We start from the raw sequence: 18,573 nt of genomic DNA, 5'->3' as shown, positions 1-18,573 counted from the left end.
TAGACGGAGGAGATATCCATAAGCCTTCAAATAGACAGCCTCTTCTTAGGATGGACCAAGCTTTAAGCATTCCTAAAATAGTTTGAGGAAAGGAAAAGGACCAACCTATTTTCTGGGTAAACCACACCCAACATTTGTTTGCATAATTGCAATTAAGGAGGAGCTGATTTGTATCATCTTCATCCTTTTCACATAAAGGGCATCTACTAGGTCCCTCATACCCCATCCTTCTAAATTTTTTAGCAGTCGGGATCTTATTTTGGAGAGAAATCCATGTGAAGACACCAGCCTTGGGTAGGAAGTATCTGTCCCAATAGAGTTTCAGAGGCAGCTCTGTCTTGGGTCTAAGTTGATCTTTAGTGATGTGATTATACCCATCATTGGAGTTGTATTGTCCATTCTTGGAGCATTCCCACATGAGCCTATCCTTTCCTAGACTAAAGGAGATGTTTCTATCTTTTAGGATTGCCATGAGTTTATCTTTGTCCCTTACAGGGATATCCTCATTCTCTCTGACTATCCATTTCCACCCCGCTCCATCCTTAGAGGGGGAAATGTAGTTCCCAATCGATACCCTTTTGTTTGATACTAGGAGTGACCTTGTAGGAAGAAAATCATGGATTTTCTTGATCACCTTATACCCTCCCCAAGAGTCTGACCAAAATAGGACATCTTCCCCTGACCCTAGGTTCCATGTGAGTTTATCTGTGATAATATTTCTGCATTCCAGCATAAAGTTCCAAATGCGAGAGCCTCTGGGCAGATTGTTTTCTCTAAATATTTGGATAGGATTTTCATCTTTAAGGTATTTATGGTACAAGATTCTTGCCCATTTTAAATGGGGATGTCTGAACATTCTCCATACTAATTTTGCCCCTAAGGCCTTGCTTTGGTCGCAGATATTTTTAATGCTAGCTCCTCCATCTTCTTTTGGTTTGCAAATCTTATCCCAAGTTAGGAGTGATATTTTCTTATCTTCATTGGCACCTTGCCAAAAGAAAGTTCTAAGTTGTCTATTTAGCTCATCTTGTTTTTTAATCGATAAATTGTAACAAGATAGTTGGTAAATGGGCATAGCTGCCAGAACTGATTTGACAAAGGTTTGCCCTGCTTGCAGAGGATAGCCATTTCCCTTTCCAAGTGTTAATTTGCTTCTTGGTTTTTTCCACCATGTCATCCCAGGACTTAGATGTCCTACTTCCCTTATCCAAAGGGATTCCTAAATATTTGCAAGGGAGGAAACTAGGCTTGATTTCCAAGACCCTGCATATCTCTTTCTCAGATGCAGTTTCTATGTTGAACATGAACACTTCTGACTTCTCCAAATTGACCTCTTGACCCGAGTCTTCCATGTAGGATTTGAGGATACCTTTGAAGGCCCTTGCTTCCCTAATGTCACCTCGACCAAAAAGCATTATATCATTTATGAATTGCTGGTGGGTAATGGGAGTTAGACCTCTAGTAATGGGCATACCTTTGATTCCACCCTCTATCCTAGCCTTTGAGATAGACCTACCAAGATCCTCTGCCATAATGATGAAAAGGGAAGGAGATATGGGGTCTCCTTACCTAAGTCCCCTAGAGCTATTAAAATAACCTTCAGGTGTGCCATTGACTAGGACAGAGAATTTGGGGGTGGATATGCTTTCAAAATTAAGATTGATCCAAGTTTTGGAAAAGCCAAATGCTTCCAAACATTTGCATAAAAATCTCCAATTCACTTTTTCATATTCATTACTAATATCTAATTTTACTAGCATGCTTGGTGCTCCATTATGCTAGACTGAATGTACAACTTCTTGAGCTATGATTACCCTATCATAGATTGATCTATTGAGCACAAAGCTTGTTTTTTCTTTGCTAATGATGATAGGGAGAAGTTTTTGAAGTCTAGTTGCTAGAGTTTTGGTAAGTAGTTTATAAAGGGAGTTATAGAAGGATATGGGCCTATATTCGTTAAAGTTGTTTGGTTTTTCTTTTTTTGGAATCCGAACTAAGAAAGTATTGTTGAACTCCTTAAGGATCTTACCTGAGTTTATAAAACCCTCTAAGGCCTCCATGTTCTCATGACCCATAAAACCCCCACATCTTTGGAAGAAACTAGTTGGGAAGCCATCTAGGCCCAGAGCCTTATCTGGGTTCATTTTCATGAGGGCAGATTTAACCTCCTCCTCTATAAATTTTTTGAGCAGACATCTATTGTGTTCTACATCAATGAGTTTTGGAATATTTCTAGTTATATTATGTTGGCCTTTAAGGTTGGAACCAAATGTATTGTTAGGGATTCTTTCAAAAAACCTTACTGCTTCCTCTGCCACCTCAGACGGGTCTTCCAGATTTACTCCATGGTGGCTCTTAATGTTAGAGATTCAGTTTACCCATCTTTTCTTCTTAGTACTGTTATGAAAGAACTTTGTGTTGTGATCTCTATCTTTCAGCCATGTTTCTCTGGATTTTTGTCTCCAAAAGATTTCTTCTTTTGCCAGAATTGCTTCATACTCTTTTACTAATATTTTTTCCTTTAAGAAGGGAGGTTCATCCATCCCTCGATCCAAAACTTCCTTGTTAACATCCTTGAGGTCTTTTTCTACTAAAAGTTTCTTATCAAATATGTTACCAAAATGCTCTCTATTCGACTCCAAGAGCCTCCTTTTGATTAACTTCAATTTATTTGCAACAATATACATCTTTGAGACTAAGAATACTAATTCATGCTACCATTGTTCAATCATGTTGATGATGTTATCATCCTTATACCACATGTTCTGAAATTTGAATGGGCATTTTCTTGGCCCTTGTTCTACCATAATGATAAGTTGGAGTGGATGATGGTGTGAACTGGATAAAGGTAGGATCTCTACTTCCATAGTGTTATTGAAATTCATAAGCCCCCCATGAATAAAAGATTTGTCTATCTTTTCAACAATATTGTTGAAGCCCTTTCTTCTATTGATCCATGTAAAGGAGTTCTCTGCTGTCTAGATTTGCAATAGAGAGTTCCTATTGATTCAATCAATGAAGTCGAGTGCCGTAGAATGTAACTTATTACTACCTTCTCTTTTGTCTGATGCCTTAGTGATGGCATTAAAATCTCCCCAAATAATACACATCTCATTCAGATTGTTTCTTAAGAAAATCTCAAGTTCCATCCAAACTTGGGCTTTATCTTTGTTCTAGATAGGGCCATATACATTGATCAGGTTAAATCTTAACTTATTATGGTAGAAGTTTACCTTTCTGCCTATCCAATTTCGATTTATCTCTGATGGTGTAAAAGAGGAATATCAAGGATCCCAGATGATTTCTAAGCCTCTTGAAGCCCTAAGTGCTAGGGAATACTTCACTTTTCTAAAACCTAATTTCTTCTCAAAGAGGGCCATCTCAGTTGGGTTCATTTTAGTTTCTTGGATCAGAATTATGGCTGGTTTTTATTCAGATATACAACATTTTATAATACACTTTTTGTTAGGGGCATTCATGCCCCTAACATTCCATGATAAGAGTTTCATGGCTCTGTGGAGAGGAACTTCCCCTCCCCTACATTAACTAGTGATGTAATTTTGGATTGGCCCATAGCTTCCCCATCCTTGGCTCTTAATTAAGCAAAGGGATCTCCTACCTCTCCTATTTCATGGACATAGCATAGTCAGGAGATTCTTTGCTTTCCTATGTATTATGAATTCCTAGAATGTTTGGGTTCTCAATTTCCAAATTATCCAGGTCAATGAACAATTCTTCTGTTTCCATATTCACTCGGGCACGATCCAGTAAATTTTCCACATATAGCTCCCTCTACCTTTCCATTTCTTCGGTGTCACAAATCTCATCAACAAACTGTTCCATTAGATCATTAACTAGTTCTTCCTTGATGAAGTTGGAAATAATGTTGATTTCCCTTTCTACTTGTTCTCTCTCTTCCATTTCTGCCACCACTGAATCAATATTCAGAGGTAGTCTATTTTCCTCTGGCCCCCCAAATTCCCCATTATCCTTATCATGAGTTGGTGGCTATTCTTTCTTAGGTCCATTATCATTAACAGGGGGACCCATATCCTTCACCAATGGTTTCTCTGAAAGGGGAAGTTTTACCTCTGAAGGATTCTTGAGGGGGTTAACTATTTTCTTTCCTGAGTCTATTCTTATTCCAAAGTTAATATCTAGGTTTTCCCCTAGAGTGCATTTGCCGATAACCCCTCCATTAGATGCCAATTTCGAATTCTCCCTGGGAGAACCCTGCGTGCTCCAATCCATGAGGGTAATCTCTTCGAAGAGAGGGATGAGGGTATCTATATCCATAAGTGAGGGTGTCTCAAACATGCCTCCAACATCATAGGCTATTTCCCCTTCATCTAATTCCTGAATTAAGGTTTCCTTTTCCTTCTTATCCCTTGTAGTATTACTCAGGTCTAGTTTCTCTGTGGTAGCCTTCTTAAAAGTATTTAAGGTGAATCCTCCTCCCTCATGATTGAGAGTTAAGACAATCTTATCCTTAGGGGGTAAAGTTGAACCTCTTTTTTCCTGTTTAGGGTTAGGAAGGGTGAAAACTGAAAGGATAACTTCTTTTGAAACCACTCGGCCCTTAAATAATTCTAGTTTGACCTAGTGCAAAGAGTGATTAGTTTTAATTTTAATAGGCTCAATGTTGACAATTTTGATTGGCATTTTAACCAACATCCTAATGGTTGCAGAATCTCTGAAATTTTCTTCTAATCCTTCAGAACCCCCAAGTGAGTCTCCTATTCTAACAAGGCACTAATCATGAATAAGCTCTACTAGAAGGTTAGGTAGCTCAACCCATCTTGGGACAAAATGATCTTCAAACATGTTAGGGGAAAAATTCGATTGCCATTTAAAGAAGGAGAAATAGTAACCTTTAAAGAAACTAGGTTGAAATTTTAGAAATTTATCCCTTAATGTTGATGTTTTTCAATGAATAAACATATAATTATCTTCTAGGGTTGTGTTACTTACCTACCCATTGGTTGTGGAGATCAACCACTGGGTGATATCTTGGGTGGAAGTGCCGAAACCACTCCATAAGCAAAAGAGACCTCATCTTTTGTAATCCTCCTAAATATCATTTGATTACTGGTTACTCATGATAATTGTTTTCTGAGAAGAGTTGATATGAGGATTGGCTTGCTTCTTTGTATTATGAATTTGAGGATTGCTTGCAAAGTTAAAAACCTGAGGACAGGCCAATGGCAGTTTCGGCAAAGAAACCACATGAGACCTTTTTTTCCAAGTTTTACCCTATTTGCACCTGTAGCAATAGAATTTGCATCAAATTGCGTTGTTCCTAGAGATGACCGACAATTGACCTTTCTTGCTGAGTGGCCCTTGTAGATTTCCAGTGTCAGTATAGGGTTCCTTTGTTTCCCAGCCCAATCAGTAACTATTGCGGTAGATGTAGAGATATCCAATTTAAAATTATTATGGCTGATTGGGTGCCACTTGAAACCCTAGCTGCATTTATGCATAATTGATTCAGGGTAATCGAAATCAAATTTACACCCATAGCACAGGATTGCAAAAATGAAAGGGCTTCAAATCTATTCGTTGAAGCCACCTTGTTGTTGTGCGCATTCTGAGAGAAAGAATTAGCCTGCCTTGGGGAAAACCTCTTTGAACCATGGATATTTTTTGGGCAATGGACGAACTTCACTACTGGCTGTGAATCCTTGATCACAGGTAACTATTTCCCACTCGTTGTGGGTTTTGCAAACTTTTGCAGAGCCATCATATTGTTTATAATTTCTTATCTTTTTCAAAACCCTAATAGGGTCCTATTTTCAAATTCAAACATTATTTTTTCTTATCTAAACTTCATAAAATCAACCAATTTTGGGGGGTTAGCTTTAAAATCATCGTAACTTTCATCCTTGAAAATTTTCAAAAAAGTTGGGCGGACCAAGTGCACTTTCAACTTGGTCCTCAGCGTTTTTCTCAAAATTTCAGGAGACTGTTATGACTGTATTTAATTGCTTAAATCCAAAAAACTGGTTGATTTTCTTGAATTTTGACTCCTCCAAAATCAAAAATACTTTCCAATTTCAACATCAAAATTTTCAAGGAAACATTTAAAATTAAGTGGTTAATTATAATCTGCGTTGATTTTAAAATCTTAATTTTAATTTTGAAATTAAGTGGTATCCCATTGGCCCTAATTTTAAAATTTCAATTTCTTTTTCTTTATAATTTTTCTTGGAAATTATGTTATTTCTCCTTTCAACAAAGTTCACATTGTGTAATCATAATTTCTTTGAATTTTGCATTATTCAATTTTGCAAAATTTGTTCCTAGAATATAAAATTCAAATTCCAAACTCAAATTTTCCCTTTAGTGCATGAGTTTTACCACTATTAGTCCTACCTATCCTATCCTCGTTAGACAAAGCATTAGAATTATGGCTTCCCAAGGTTTAATACCCGAAGAGATGGAGCCTAATTTGAGTGACTTTTTCAATGAGGATAATGCTAATTCTTCCCATCCTAATAACATCTCTATTTACGCAGTTGATGATTCTAATGATGAATAAGAAGCTTTGACTAGAGTTTCTATAGATCAACTTTCAAAATTGGATAATTAATTTGACAACTTTCAACAATGGATGTCGCAAGAATACCCTAATAGTGAAGCTCTTCCATTAATTAAAGGCCTAAAGAACATGATTCAAAGTGATAAGAATGTAATTGATATATTCTATTTCATTGCTCATATTGTTCATTCTAATGTCATGCCTATAAAGAGTTGTGCGGAGAACTTAGGTTATTCATAAGCTTCTACACAAATCAATCATTCTATTCCTTTGACCACTCCAATGGATAGCATTCCTACATTCACTTCAAACATCATGGCTACTTCAAGTCAAAATGTCATACCTATAACCATTAGTCATGGAGGAAATCCCTCGTCTTCAATCAATCCTTCATCCTTACCTATGCCTTCGATAAGTATTCCTCTTGTCTCTCACCCAATAAATGTGACGCGAGGGGGAAATTCATGTAATCATTCTATTCCTCCTTTTAGTGTCCCATTTCCTACTCAATCCTATTCCTACTTACCATAGTGTTCCTCCACCTTATTCTCAATCAATCCCTTCTTTTAACAACGTCAGACCACCTTCTCAATCAAACATGTCTAACATAAATTCTTCAATCAAAGCAACCATTAATAACCTTGCTCAAACTGTGTCATCATTGCAACAACAAATCTCTTCTATGAGTCAATATAAGTTTAGTGTGCCCATATTTGATGTTGCAAGCCTACTTTCTCTTGATATTGTTAGAGTTGTCCCTCCTAAACATGTTGAAGTCCCTCAATTGGAACTCTATAATGGAAAAGGTGATCCTTTAACACATGTCAAAAAATTTCAAACTTTGTGTACTGACTTTTCTTATGACCAAAGATTGCTTGCAAAATTGTTTACTAGAACATTGAGAGATAAGGCCTTACAATGGTATTTCTCTTTGCCTTCCTATTCTATTACTTCTTTTCAACAATTAGAAAATGTTTTTATTCAATAATTTCAAGATAACATAGGTCCTAAGATCACTTTGACTGATTTAATGCATTGTAAACATGGTGTTAAAGAAAAAGTGTTTGATTTCATTGGTAGATATAAGCATTTGTGTTCTCAACTTTCTTTTCCAGTGCTTGATAATGATATTCAAATAATTTTCATTTTTAATTTAAGAAAAGATATTAGAGAAAAACTTCTCCTTTCTGAGTTTACTTCCTTTCCGCAGTTGTGCGCAATACTTCATAATTATCAACTGACTATAAGTCAATTGGAGCAATCCACTCCTATGGCTTCGAGTGATAAGAGTGACAGTGCTCAACAACCATTTTCAAAAGTCCAAGCAAGCAAAGGATTCATCAAATTCAATGACAACATCAATAACAACAATGTCAATGCTACAACAGGTGTGCTTCCTATTTCTAAATTTTTCAAAAGAGAAAGATAATTTACTCCTTTGAATGAATCTTTACATAGCATTATGTCTCAGTTCTTACAAAGAAATGTTATCAAAATTCCTCCAATAAAACTAATTGACCCTTCTAAAGAAGCCTCACCTTTGATAATAATTAAAGTTTTGTCAGTTTTATCATCAACCTAGTCATGATATTGAGAAATTTTTTGCATTAAAAAGTAAGATTCAAGATTTGAGTGATAACAATACTATATATGTGGCAAGTGTGAATGATAAGGGAAACAAATCATTAGCTCCTCCTAATCAAAATCTTAAGATTTTTACTAATCCTTTACCTTCTCATGCCTTTAACGTGATTGAGACTGAATATACCTCTTTCTCTCCTTCTCATGTGACTACCACGGTTTAAAATTTGGTGAATATGGTAGAAAAAAAAGGGAAAACCTAAGGATATATGGATCACATTTGATCCTAGTGAGACCATTAGAGCACCTGATGGACCTATATACTTTGTTATAGTTCCTTCCTCTGATAAATTCCATGTGAAGTTGGGCTACCCTTGGCTATCTTCCATCAAGGCTATTGCTTCTCCAATCCATAAGTATTTCAAATGTCCCCACAATGGAGAAATCATAACTATTAACCATAGCTTATTTCAACCAATCAAAAGAAGCCCAGGTGTTCCTATTGATTTATTTTGGCCTAAATAATTTCAATCTCTTCCATCAAGAAGCGATGCTCTCTTTCAAACTTATCAAAAGTGGAAAAAAGATAATGATCCTATCGTTAAGCCAACCTCAAACTCCACAAATTGATATTCCCATCATTATTGAAGATGAAGATCTTCCCTTAATGGACAAAACTAATCTTCCTCCTAAGGAAGATTCTCAAACTATTCCTATGGATGAAACTATGCCTTCTCCTAAGAAGAATAACAATATTCCTCCTAAGGTTAGACCTATACCTCCCCCTTATGATGGACCTAGTCTCCTTCCTACACCAAACATTCCACCTTTATGTGGTGCAGTTCCACCTCTTTTCTCTTATAGAGAGAAGAGACCTGCTTCTCCTCTTGTTTAACCTAAAAGACCTCAACCTAAACCTCCAACTACTAGAGATAATAATATTCCTCCTTCTTCTTAGTCTTCCGCTAAGACCCAATGGAATGATTGTGCAAGAGAATGCTGATGAAAGCGTCGTGCTCGAGCTCATGAAGTTGTGCCTCAAAACATTCAATCTCCCAAAACTCCAATAGTTGACATGGTTCCCTCTTCTCCAAAGAAAGATGTTGAACCTACATCTCCAAATCATAAGTTGAAGAAAACATGTGATGGTTTTACTTCTATTCATGTTTGAGCTCCTCTTTCTATAAATCTTGATGAAGAAATAGGTGAAAATGTTATTTATGATGGCAATACAACTTCTAATGCTTCTAATAGTGAATATGAATATGTTGATGTTGACAAACATTTATCTATAGAGTTTTCAAAAGCCTTAATCTTAGCTCTTAGAATCAAACAAAGTGACTTAGAACATGAGCATAGTCCTTGTTTGGATCTTGTGATAGCTCCATCTATTGTGCTCGATGTTGCTCCTCTGGCAAGTTTCCCACCTTCCCAAAATAGTGATCAACAAGATCATGAGGTGGATGTCATGCTAGACTAGCTACATTATCAACGTAGATCCTCTACCTCTCCTTATTTTCTTTCTCTTTTGTGATCATTCTTCTATGTGTATCCCTATTCTTCTATGTTCCCAACTAATGTCTACTTGAGGATGATGCAAAGCATTGAGATCTCTTTTGGTCTCTTTCATGTTGACTCAGAAGACACCTTTGTTCCTTTTTTTCCAAGGTAGTTTCCTTTATTTGGGGAATGACGACTATTCTATGCACATATATATATGATATACATGAGTCATCTGACCCCAAGGAAAGAGAAACTACCTCGTGCTTTGTGTTTTGTGTTCATTATCCTTGGTTTTATTCCTCAATTGGGGGCTAAATCCTTACGATAACATGTCCTCTCTCTCTTCTCTCTTGGGTGTATCCTACCTTAAATCAATTGCTCCCGATAAGGTGTGTGTGATCGCTTTAACATGGGGGCATACACTCCACTCATATTTTTCTTCTTGATACTTAAAGTTACTTAGTGAACTTGGCTTTTCTTTGTAATTTTTGGTATCCTTTCTTTTCAAGACTCATAGTGAGGGGAACCTTGCTACTTGCAGTCATGATTCTCTCCCTTTTGATCTTCCCTTTTACTCTATCAAACAATGTCGTAAGATCCCTAGTCCACTGGGGGCTTGGTGTATCTTGCCTCCTTGATGTGGTGAAAGTCTTTCAATCTTGTTTCCTTGTACTTTACTGATAGTATTGGCGTATGCTTATACTCCAGCTAAAGTGGGGGCTACATATAGTATCATAAAATTGCAACCTTGCAATTTTTTACTGCATTTGGGCCTTCACGTTGGCGAATGGAATCCCCAAGCTTGATTGGAGACCTGAGACATGCTCACACTGCCTGAAGCTTGCATTACCTCACACCCTGCACTCCCTTTTTCTGCTGCCTATCGTGAACTAGGGCAGGATAGGGGTGTGGCACCCTTGTCCTTGCCCTATTTTGGGGCCCCCTTTGCATTTACTCTGCATTGAGCTTGTCAATAGAAAGTGGGAAAAGTTTCCCTATGTTGGCCTATAACAAAAAAATAGTCAATTAAACCTAATTGAAGAATATATAAGACACATTCTCCCTCCCATTTGCATATGTCAATAAGTGGAACAAGCATACATGAAGTGGAAATTGTGATTCTAAGAGAAATCAAGAATTCAAGTTTTCATTCAAGCATTCATTGAGCATCTCTCCTTTCAAGGCTAGGTGTTGCATTCAACTCAAGGATTCAACCATTGAATTGGAGATCTCTTCTACATATCCTTCAAGCAACTCAATGTACATTTTAATTGCATCCTCTCTTGAGGTGAATTCTATTTTAGTCATTTACTTTTATTACTTGCAAGTATTTTTCATCATTTGGCTAATTCCAAAACTGGGTTTTGACTTGAAGGCAAACCCCCAATCCAAAAAACATTTTCTCTCTTTTGTGTGTGTAGGTTGTACGTGCACAATTGTATTTGCAGATTCGGACTTCATTTTTAGAGATGGAAAAACCCTTTTTGGCATATGAGGATTTTTCAGAGGATCGTGTGCACTTTCAACACGGTTCGGATAAATTTCACCCAAATTTTTAGGAGAGATTTTTCTCGGCCTTTTACTACTAATTTTAGGTGCACAACTTCATCCCACGTTTCTATCTCAAGTTATAATCATTCCTTTGTCTCTTTTACTTTGAGTTCTAAATCCCATAATTTAACTTATCCATTCTAAAGAGAGGGGTTACTTTCACTTTCCAAATTCATTGTCAATTCGCTTAGCATTCAATCTCTTTCCATTTGAGATTGGATCTAGTGAATTATCCCCCTCCTTTAAATATAATGAGTGTGAAAGGTTTAGGAGAATCTTCTATGAAAATTTCACTCCTTCTCTTGAGGAGAGAAAATCTTTCCTCTTGATTTCTTCACCACCCCTTTTTCACCCCTTACAAGGGCGAGCATTGAATTGTATATCAAAGAGTTTTCTTCCAAGTGAAGAGTCATTAAGTGGAGAATCTACCTCAAATATCTTAGGCTCACATCCTCATTTTCACGCTCTACAAAATTGAAGTAGAAGAAAGACATGATCATGGATACATGAGTGAAGCAGTTGATGCTGGAGTTTATCAAGTCATACTTTGAAGCAGTCACTAATAGAATTTGTATAAGAAAAGAATGTTAGAATTAAAAAGGAAAGAAAAATATCACCTAGCTAGAACCAGGGTGAGCCTTCAAGTAAGATTTGAGATTTGCAAGATCTCTCTTATTCCAAAAATTAATAAAAGAAGTGAAAAACGAAAAAAATTGAAAAATTCTATAATCAAAAAAGAAATATTTCTCGACAGAGCAACAATGGTTTCATGATGAGCAACACATTGATATTCCTCAACTTTTGTGGAGACTCAATATACAAATTTACGTACATTGTTTGTTCGAGTTTGCAAGGCCAAGGCCAGGGCAGTGCAGAATCCACAAGATGAATGAACATGATGAGATGCATTGCTTGACATACCTATCAAGGATGGAATCAATAGTACAAGGAAAGATATTCTTTTGGGATGTAACCAAGCCAGAAGTGGAAGAAGGCAATTTTTGTGTCTTAGAGAGAAAGGATCCTCTTTCAAGATTATTATGGATGATCAAATGTTAGCTTATTTTAAATGGTGAAATGTATTTAGAAGATATATTTTTACCATTGTGGTGTACGATTCATAATGCACCCCACTCTGAATTTACTTGCCCGTTGTACGAAATGGTTATCAACCAGGTCGGATATTAGTTTGGAATGCCAACCCTATCCGAGGAAGAATGTATATTGCGAATAGATCTTGGAGTGCACATGCTGTAGCTAAATTTAGAAGAACATATGAATAAGACATTGCTACATCACCAGATAGTGAAGAGAGTCAGTTGCATGTTGATGCCACAAGTTCACCTGATGATCAATGTATGGTAATGAATGATAACTCACCATACATTGCACTTGAAGAAGAATGTCATGGAATGAAAGTTGAAGAAACAAATGAGAATGCTCAAGTAGTGACAAGTAGTGATCAAAGCTTTGAGTAAGCAATCAGGAAAGAAGATGACTCATTACTTGAAAATTTTTCATTCATATTACAAAAGGAGATTATTGAGAATGAGATACAAGAAGTTTCAAGTAATAAACTTGAAGGAGAAGAGAATAATCATATGGATATATTGAAAAAATAATCGCAAATCATCATAGGTGATCTGAAGTATGAAAAAAAAATCGAGGGGGCACTCAAATACATCATCACCATCATACTATTTAAGGGAGTGCTAAAAGACCTCATGGAGGAAGCACAAATGGAGTTACTGCCATATTTTTTTTTAGATAAACCATTTATTGCCAAAGGTATGATTCATCATCAACTTCAACCTCTTGAAACATATTGGGATGAATTGCAAAAGGATAGTACGAATGAGACAAGTAGTCAAGGCATCACAATCGAAGATAACTTTGTGTCCAAGAAAGATGAAGATATAGTGGAGGACATTCAAGACCATGAAGATAATCAATGTGTGGAGACACCAAGGCATGAAACTCTAGAAAACATGGATACTAGTGAGGATCATTAAGAGATTGAGAAGGAAAACAATGCAAAATACATAGAGGATTCGAACGATTATCAAATTTTGATGCTCAACCATCCCAAGAACAAGGAATTGTGTGCTATATTATTCAAGATGATGACCTCATTTGTGAGCATCCATCCTTACCACAAGAAGGATAATTAATTGAATAATGTCAAGTCATCCTAAAGGAAAAGCTTTCAAGGATCCCTAAAGGTAAACAAATTGAGCGAGAAAGTGAAAGACACTTTGAGTTGGCATTCCCATCAATGTCAGCATTTAAACAACCATTAGAGGAAATATATTAAAATCAATCTATCAAGGAGACTCTAATTTTTAAAGATATGCCTACAAAGTTTCATGAAGATGTGCGGTTTATATATAGAGATGAGTGAGATGTAATTGTAAAAACAAAGAAAGTTGAGCTATTCAAAGGGGCACTAAGTTTATTTCAAGAAGAGATCGTAAGTGATGACCAACATGTTGTTAATGCTCATGGAATGGTACATCACCAATGGCGACCTCCTGAAGTAGCTGATGATCTCACTTCTGACAATACACAAAACTCCCTCTTGACACCTGCCTCAATGCAGTAATTATGAAATCCTCCATAAGTGTATTCTCCACCATTGTCTAATTCAATAAGCTTAATCCCTTTTCCAAACATATTTTCAACTTGAGCCTTGAACTCTTTGAATCTATCAAGTACTTCTTCAGACCTCATAGACTTCAAAAAATAAATCCAAGTCTTTTAAGAAAAGTCATCAGTGAAAATCACATAGTACCAAAATCCACTCAAAGATGCCACAAACATTGGGCCACATAAATCAAAATGAACAAGATAGATAGAATTCCTTTAGATCTACTTTCACGACTATGAAAAGGACCCTTAAAATTTTTACCTAGTGTACATCTTCTGCAAGTACCATCGTATCCTAACTAAGATCTGGTAGACTGGTAACTATCTTCTCCATGGATGAAAGAGCTCTGAAGTGTAGTTTAGCAAGTCTCATATGCCATGGCTTGCTTGAACTGATAGAGTCATGCAATAATTCTTGAACTAGATGAATAGAAAGTTTGTATAGGTTCTCTTGATGAACATTAATCACATGAGTTGTTTTGAAGCTAGTGTTCCTTGGCCAAGCAAGAAATTTTTCTTTAAAAAATGCAACTTGATACCCTTTGCCCTCCAATGCTAAAATCCTGACAAGATTTCTTGTGATTCCTGGTACAAGCAAGACATCACTCAAATGAAGTAGGATGCTAGAATCTAGATGAAGAGAGATTTTCCCAACACCTTTCAATGAATAACAAGCATCATCATTGACTATCACTTTCAAGTTGGTGTCTCTTTCTATTAGGTTAGAAAGAAGCTCTCGATATCTTGTAATGTGTCGTGAAGCACCACTATCAATCAACCAAGTGCTACTGTCGGTTAGAATATTGCTTGATAGGGTAGAGATGAATAGAAATACTCCTAGGTTGTCTCTTGATTCCTTTTGAGGTAAGACTAGTTCAATAGCTACAATAGAAGAATTTTGATTTGGTCTTGATAAACAATATAGAGCATATTGACAATACTAGTCACATCTGAAACACTGAATATGGGAGAGATCCTTCTTCTTCTTTGACTCGGGAGCAGATTCAAATTTTATGTCTTTATACCTCTTGAAATTTCCTTTTGTCCCTTCCCTTCCTTTCTGGAAGTTTGAGTAGTAAGAACATGAATTTCTTCATTATGAGAGCTTCAACCATTTCCTCTTCCTGCCAACCTAGATTCCTCTTGAATGCAATCGGCTCAAAGACAATCAAACTTGGGCAATTTTGATTTTCCGCTAATGCTTTGGATAAAGGGTACCCAAGATTGAGGAAGACCATTTAGTGCTAACATGACTAAATCTCTCTGTTCAACTATATCTCCAATGGCGTATAGTTGATCTTTCAACTCAGTGATCTTCATGAAGAAGGAGATGACTGAATCTCCTTTAGCTATCTTGATGTGATGTAGTTGTTGCCTCAAGGCAAGAGCTCTACTTGTGTTATTGATCTCATATAATCATTCCAAGGTCTTGAACATATCTCTAGCCAACTTTAATTGGAGATAATTGGCACAAGTTGATCCTTCACCAAATCTATCAAGATCTTCTTAGTCTTAATGCTACTTTTCTTCTATTGCATTTTCTCATTCTCATCGGATGGCTCGGGCACTTCACTCTCCATGAAATATAGAATATCATTCTCTTCCAATGCATTGATAAATTTGAATTTCCAAGAGGAGAAGTTCGATGTACCATCAAGCCTATCTTCAACCTTGAGTCCATTCACCATCTTCAAAGCTTAGACATACTTGTTTAAATGAGGAGAAGAGAAGAGGATTTTGCTGCTTAAACAAATCCGATCTTGACTTTTCTTACAATCGTTTTGATACCTTGTTGATTTTATGATAAAAAATGAATGAGCAGAAATACAGAAATAAGGAACAATAAGACATAGTTAATACCCTAGGAAAACCCTCCTTCCCGAGGGAGAAAAACCCAGCCAAATAATCTCCTTGTATTGTTATATTGAGAAAGGTGGAAATCTTCTTTACAACTGGCCCATATACTAGACAGATCTGAAGTAATGAAGATAGCACCTCTCCTAGGTGCAATTTCTACAATGAATGAGATATCTCCTTAATATATCAATCTGAAGTGATATGATAATATGTTGAAGATGATCTATCTCCTTAAAGTCACACGAACTTGATCAAAAAATTGAAAATGTATAATTAAATGAATTCACTTGAGTGAATATATACATGTATGGTGACTATTCATGAAAGGTTGGTCTTCTTCATAGATGAGGTGAATTTAGAAACATAAAGGAGATGACTTTTAGTGAAGAGTCAGCCTCGACAAGAAAATAAAAAATATGCAAATGAATGCCGGCAATTTTATATATATATTATTATTTGAATTTCTAGGTGGTAATACTCTCCTGCCACTATACAACAATAACCAGGTCCTAATGGTGGAGTTATGAGGAGAAATCCCTAAACGTCTAAACAGATCACCAGATATGAGGTAATTTGCAATGGATTTCTCATAGTGGGTTGAAGGAAGTGCATCTTCTATGTTTAGGCAAAACTACCAATTAGAGGTAGTTTGCATTGAGACAGGAGGGTGGAGAGTTTGTGGAAAGTGAAAAAAAATGACGAAGAGAAAAGAAAAGAAATTTTTCATAATTATGTATGCAAGTGAACGAGTACAAGAAAATGTCACGGAAGTATTCTTTGAGGAGAGCACAAAGGAAGAGATAAAGATTAAAGTGGTAGTGGGCTTTGATAGACCTATATTTGACAAAGCAATTGATGAAGAAGAAGAAAAACTCTTGTTGAAAGAGGAGATATAGATATTAGAAAGATTTTTTTGAGGGGAGAAGATAAATGAGAATAAGAAAGAAGAAATCACAATAGTGGTTGAGAGTCCTTTAGAGGACATAGCTGATTTAGAAATGCAAATTGAATAAGAATGGGCTGAATTTTTTTAGTTTAAAAATAAATAAATATTTATGAATTTGGTAATAAAGAATTTGAGATGGATTTATGTGTTGAAGGGAGTGAGAAAGAGGATGCTATAGTGACAAGGTAGAATATAGATGTTGCATATTTGTACGTGGAAGTTGTGAAAGTTTGTGCAGGTGAAACTTGGTGGAGGTGGTTGGTTTGTGGTGGATTGAAATCCATAAAGGAGAAGAAGAGAGGAGAGAGCCATCGGTGGAGGAGGACTGTATATGGCGGATGCCAGTCCATGAGAGGAGAAAAGAGTGCTAAGCATAATTGAAAGAAATGGTTAACAATTTTTTCTGGTGAGATGATGGAAGAAGAGGAAAAATAATAGTTTCATCTGCAATTGTCATACCGATGGAGTTCACTATAGATTGTTCACAATCTCAAAGGATGATTCTATCTCGCAACTCCAATTTTGTGAACCTACGCTCACAAACATTCTACCAGTTGTGTTTGATGCAAGAGCATCTTGCCTACCTGTGCCAAATGAGAATAGGCTTTAGACACTTGGCAAGTGTAATGGCAACAAATTTGAAACAACAAAGTAACCAATACAATTTAATAGAGAGAATTCAGTACAATGCAGAAGAGGGCTTGAATAAAGCTAAAGAAAAATGAATCATTGAATATCAAGTAATTGAGGAGAGGCATTGACTATTTTAAGCTTTGACCTATTGTAACAGAGAGTAGGCAGAGAGAAGAGATGGCTGGAGTGGGCATTGGAAAATGGAAGAGAATCAATTATACTTAGAATGACCAAAATTGGTATATGCATGAATAAATGGAGCAGAAATGTATGAAGGGAGTGGGGGGGAGAGAAAGGAAGAAGGGGGTGTGGCTACATTAGTAAGAAAGAGGTGATTGTGTTATAATAAGATATGGTTGTATAAGGGGAACAATTAGCCCAGTAAGGTGGAAGGGGATGCAAATGTGTAAAGTCAGTTTGAATTGTTGATAGTGTGTTGGGCTATGAATGGATAAACAAAGAAACCCCTTGTGTTGACAAAGGGGATGAGTAGTGTGTAATTTCTATCAAAGAGGGAAGGTGATGCATGTAGTTGGCAAGAGAGATAGAAAGAGGCATGAGAAAAAATGCATAAGCTTGTGTAAGACCAGTAAGAAACAGAAGGTTTTTGACTGGAAGCAAACAAGCTTGTGAAATGGAGTTGAGAAAAGTGTTGGAGGCCAATAGAAGGCCCAAATTGTAATAGTGTTTTTAGATTTAGCGAGAATGTGATTGATTTCTTTATTGCAACCTAGTGGCAGTTTGAAGTCTTTGTTTTCTTTTTGTTTGTGAGTTAGATAGAAAGGCCGATGAAGGGCCATGTATGTAATCTTTGTTTGCAGATTTGATAATAGAAGAGTTATGTTTCTTATTGCAATCTATAGAAGAGAGTCTCTATAATTGGTTTAGTGTATTCTATTTATGAGTTTGAGTCTTTGAAATCGAGAGCTGATTTGACTTGCATCACATGGTTTTCGCTCCTTAGGGTTTTGACATATGTATATCTTTTATTCTATTTGTGTTAGCTGATACTTAGATCTCCTATGACTATTAATATGCAATGAATATGCTTTGAGATTAAAGGATATGCTTACGATATTATTTTGAAAAAATAAAAGTTTGTTGTTATTCTTCCCCACATCCCCTCAATATAACCATATTCCCATCACCATATCATCATCTTTATCTTTGCCATCTTCTTCAATTTTTCATTGGACTTCTGCTATGTGTGGTTTGGAACTATGACATCATCCAAATGTCTTAGTCATTTTGACCTTCTATTAACAAGGCTTCTACTACATCTCAGAATATGTTTTCAACATTCAGTAGTGGTAAGAAT

The sequence above is a fragment of the Cryptomeria japonica genome, chromosome 4, assembly GCF_030272615.1.
Source record: "Cryptomeria japonica chromosome 4, Sugi_1.0, whole genome shotgun sequence".
NCBI lineage: Eukaryota > Viridiplantae > Streptophyta > Pinopsida > Cupressales > Cupressaceae > Cryptomeria > Cryptomeria japonica.
Note: the sequence above shows the minus strand (reverse complement) of the source record.